The sequence below is a fragment of the Schistocerca piceifrons genome, unplaced genomic scaffold (genome assembly GCF_021461385.2).
Source record: "Schistocerca piceifrons isolate TAMUIC-IGC-003096 unplaced genomic scaffold, iqSchPice1.1 HiC_scaffold_1272, whole genome shotgun sequence".
Lineage (NCBI taxonomy): Eukaryota > Metazoa > Arthropoda > Insecta > Orthoptera > Acrididae > Schistocerca > Schistocerca piceifrons.
This window is the reverse complement of record NW_025727094.1, coordinates 20,001-25,000: the sequence shown is the minus strand read 5'-3', so window position 1 is coordinate 25,000 and position 5,000 is coordinate 20,001. Positions and strand designations below refer to the sequence as shown.

Sequence of the window (5,000 nt, the reverse complement as noted above, 5' to 3'; positions counted from 1 at the left end):
CATACTTGGCAAATGCTTTCGCTTCTGTTCGTCTTGCGACGATCCAAGAATTTCACCTCTAACGTCGCAATACGAATGCCCCCGCCTGTCCCTATTAATCATTACCTCGGGTTCCGAAAACCAACAAAATAGAACCGAGGTCCTATTCCATTATTCCATGCACACAGTATTCAGGCGGGCTTGCCTGCTTTAAGCACTCTAATTTGTTCAAAGTAAACGTGCCGGCCCACCGAGACACTCAATAAAGAGCACCCTGGTAGGATTTCAACGGGGTCCGCCTCGGGACGCACGAGCACGCACGAGGCGGTCGCACGCCTTCGGCTCGCCCCACCGGCAGGACGTCCCACGATACATGCCAGTTAAACACCGACGGGCGGTGAACCAACAGCGTGGGACACAAATCCAACTACGAGCTTTTTAACCGCAACAACTTTAATATACGCTATTGGAGCTGGAATTACCGCGGCTGCTGGCACCAGACTTGCCCTCCAATAGATACTCGTTAAAGGATTTAAAGTGTACTCATTCCGATTACGGGGCCTCGGATGAGTCCCGTATCGTTATTTTTCGTCACTACCTCCCCGTGCCGGGAGTGGGTAATTTGCGCGCCTGCTGCCTTCCTTGGATGTGGTAGCCGTTTCTCAGGCTCCCTCTCCGGAATCGAACCCTGATTCCCCGTTACCCGTTACAACCATGGTAGGCGCAGAACCTACCATCGACAGTTGATAAGGCAGACATTTGAAAGATGCGTCGCCGGTACGAGGACCGTGCGATCAGCCCAAAGTTATTCAGAGTCACCAAGGCAAACGGACCGGACGAGCCGACCGATTGGTTTTGATCTAATAAAAGCGTCCCTTCCATCTCTGGTCGGGACTCTGTTTGCATGTATTAGCTCTAGAATTACCACAGTTATCCAAGTAACGTGGGTACGATCTAAGGAACCATAACTGATTTAATGAGCCATTCGCGGTTTCACCTTAATGCGGCTTGTACTGAGACATGCATGGCTTAATCTTTGAGACAAGCATATGACTACTGGCAGGATCAACCAGGGAGCTGCGTCAACTAGAGCTGAGCAGCCGGCCGCCCGGGAGTGTGTCCCGGGGGCCCGCGCGAACACGCAAGCGTCCGCTCAATCATTCTGCAAACAGGAGGAGGCTGAGCTCCCCTGCACAATACACCTCGAAACCCTCTCAGGTCCCGGCGGCGCGCAGCGCCGTCCCAAGTACTTGGTCGGGTTCGAGAGAGGCGCAATCGCCCGGAGTTAGGCGAGTAGACGCTTTCGGTGCGACCACCCGTGCTCCCAACTGAGCTTGCCGCTGCCGACAGAGGCCCGGGAGCGTGCTGTCGTGGCATTGCCGGCGGGAGACAACACGCGCCACCTACGGTGACCGGCAGCTCCAACGCCAGCGCCACAGAAGGACAAAAGCCCCACTTGGGTGCCGAAGCGAACTCTCCCAGCACAGCGCACGCGCCAACACATCCGCACAGCTGCGATACAAACCACCAGCGAGAACCGCTGGGGCGACCGAGCAGCAGACGGCGTCGCGGCGCCGAGCGCCGGGCGGCGGCGCATCCTCAACGCACACAGTCCTCAATCGGACCAGCACACTGAAGATGTCCACCGCGCTTCGCACCGGGCCCGCGAGGACCTACTTTGGCCGCACGGCGCCGCGCGCAGGGTGCGCCGGCGCGCAGCTGCGACGCCTGCCGCGTCCGTCGGCCGGCGCGCCTGCCACTGGCCGCCCCCACCAGCCGGCTGTAGCGCGTGCGCCCACGCACCGCGCGGCCAGCACGCCGGGAGGCGCCCCCTCACCGGCCGGGGACGGTCCCACCCAGCCACCGCCGCGTATCGCTTCACACCCAGATGCCGTTCAGTTTCGTCGGCATGGTGGGTATCGCTGGAACAACCGGTTCGTACCTCAACCTATCGTCGCCATCACCGATTCACCCCTAGCGAGAACAACCGCACCACAACAGGTTACCATTTGTTCATTTGCGTAACTTCACCAGAAAACGCAGGCGTCCATCGCCATTTGCAACTTCAACGATTATTGCATGCCTGTGTCAGGTGTCACGCCACACTACGTCTGCCCACATACACGCAACAAAATGTGCACGCCTAGACAATACGTGGAAGGTGGCCCCCGTACGTATGCGATGTCCATTGCTCGAACGACTGTCAACCGGCCTCTGTAGCATGTCGCAGATATGGAACGCGGTGCACCATGCCATCACGGTGTGTGAGGAGAGACGACTAGGTCCGAATACATCAACAGACAGCTCATGCTGATCGCCATCCACGGCGTCCGTTCCTCCCACACGTCTCTATGGCGTACCACACTGCAATCCAGCTCTCATAGGGAGACGACACGTAGCTGCGTGCACAATATTTGCACTGTATGGTCCGCCGTTTTTGGGCGCAGTCGTTGTACGGTCACACATGTGCCACGATGTATCATTCGGTACATAAGGACGAATGTGCAGTACAGATTGTGGTTTACGCGTACGACATTAGCGGACGGTTGACACAGGCCGCACCACAACGTAGCCTGAGTACGTCGCATGCGAAGGGCATTGAACATGCAAACTTCTCACCAACCAGCTTGCGAAGGCAGGGGGGCAAGGTGGGGACGTGGGGAGGGGCGGCATGTACGTCCTGCTGCCATCCACATTACAGTGTACAGCAGGAGCATGTGGAAAGTCAGCAAGACTTGCAAGGTGTTTAACATGAAGCGATACACAGGGGAGCGGGCAGTGCGAGTAGCGAACTATATTGCGAGGGTTGCGGGTGGGCAACACTACACTAATTGAACGAGTCGTATAACAATTACAGAGCAGGTTTAGGCGACAACATGGGTTACGTTAGGGGACAACGTGGGTTACGTTAGGGGACAACGTGGGTTACTTTAGGGGACAACGTGGGTTAGGTTAAGGCACAACGTGGGTTAGGTTAAGGCACAACGTGGGTTAGGTTAAGGCACAACGTGGGTTAGGTTAAGGCACAACGTGGGTTAGGTTAAGGCACAACGTGGGTTAGGTTAAGGCACAACGTGGGTTAGGTTAAGGCACAACATGGGTTAGGTTAAGGCACAACATGGGTTAGGTTAAGGCACAACGTGGGTTAGGTTAAGGCACAACGTGGGTTAGGTTAAGGCACAACGTGGGTTAGGTTAAGGCACAACGTGGGTTAGGTTAAGGCACAACATGGGTTAGGTTAAGGCACAACATGGGTTAGGTTAAGGCACAACATGGGTTAGGTTAAGGCACAACATGGGTTAGGTTAAGGCACAACATGGGTTAGGTTAAGGCACAACATGGGTTAGGTTAAGGCACAACATGGGTTAGGTTAAGGCACAACGTGGGTTAGGTTAAGGCACAACGTGGGTTAGGTTAAGGCACAACATGGGTTAGGTTAAGGCACAACATGGGTTAGGTTAAGGCACAACATGGGTTAGGTTAAGGCACAACATGGGTTAGGTTAAGGCACAACATGGGTTAGGTTAAGGCACAACATGGGTTAGGTTAAGGCACAACATGGGTTAGGTTAAGGTACAACATGGGTTAGGTTAAGGTACAACATGGGTTAGGTTAAGGTACAACATGGGTTAGGTTAAGGTACAACATGGGTTAGGTTAAGGTACAACATGGGTTAGGTTAAGGTACAACATGGGTTAGGTTAAGGTACAACATGGGTTAGGTTAAGGTACAACATGGGTTAGGTTAAGGTACAACATGGGTTAGGTTAAGGTACAACATGGGTTAGGTTAAGGTACAACATAGGTTAGGTTAAGGTACAACATAGGTTAGGTTAAGGTACAACATAGGTTAGGTTAAGGTACAACATAGGTTAGGTTAAGGTACAACATAGGTTAGGTTAAGGTACAACATAGGTTAGGTTAAGGTACAACATAGGTTAGGTTAAGGTACAACATAGGTTAGGTTAAGGTACAACATAGGTTAGGTTAAGGTACAACATAGGTTAGGTTAAGGTACAACATAGGTTAGGTTAAGGTACAACATAGGTTAGGTTAGGTTAGGTTAGGTTACACGTTGTTGTAAGGAAAGGTGTAGGGGGGGGGGGGCGGGGGCGGCAGGTTCGTTGATAGTGATTATAGTAAGTGAATGCTTGTGACATGATCAGATTTGTCACGTCAGGATGCACCTTTGGCTTATTAGAGGCGGCGCTCCAATTCTATGCTTGTGTGAGACCTGTGTCTTTGACTCATGTCATTGTTTGTGCGCTGTGACAGGAGGTACTATTGTGATGTTGGGTGCACCGTTGTATAGGACATGTGTGGGTGTTGGTGCCTGGTCTGCGCAATGGTGGATGTCGAAAGGCTGGGATATTGTATTTTCCGCATGGACCTCCTGGTCTGGTTGTGATAGTGTGGATTGTGTAATGTGGCGGAGAAGATGCACTGGATGTTGTTCCATGCTGGTGCTTACATATTGTATGTGCGCCTGTTAGAAGCAGAGAGTGGTGCGTGATCAGAGTGTCTGGCTGACGTGTGGTTCCCATTGTGGGCAGACTCTTTCAGCATGTATACGGACAGTTGTGTATATTTGCTGTAGTTTGATGGCTCTGCATTGATTACTAATCAGCGCCGTGTGTACGGGTAATCTGGTTCCAGTCCAAAATGTTCCATCTGTGTACATTAGTGACAAAGACTCCCCCCATGCAGTGGGGCTCGGTCTGTTATAGCTCTTCCGCGTAATATATTTGCCCCACGTTTTTGCGACTGCGAGTGCGAGTGCAACGCGCATGGGGACCGACATGCTGATGGCTCGGTATCGGACGCCGTACAGTGAGCAACGCGATCGCGTCTCTCGCTCGTAAGTGGTACAGGTCGCGGCTCATGTATAGGGACAGCGGGAATGTCGCATATTGGAAATAACTCTTCATGAAACGCAAGTTATAGGGGTGGATTGCACTTTACGAGTGCGGGAAACTTCCGCCGTTCATCCGCTGGAGGTGCGCGTGTGGCGGTTGGGGTGGT

At 52.9% G+C, this 5,000-nt stretch overlaps 1 non-coding gene across 1 annotated transcript in view; it reads right to left on the bottom strand.

The window, feature by feature from the left end:
* LOC124731193 overlaps positions 1-1,055 on the bottom strand; it is a 1,909-nt gene extending 854 nt beyond the window's left edge. The window contains exon 1 of the ribosomal RNA XR_007008190.1: positions 1-1,055. This exon is cut by the window's left edge and continues 854 nt beyond it. This is a non-coding gene — a ribosomal RNA (small subunit ribosomal RNA).
* Between the last annotated feature and the right edge of the window lie 3,945 nt (positions 1,056-5,000).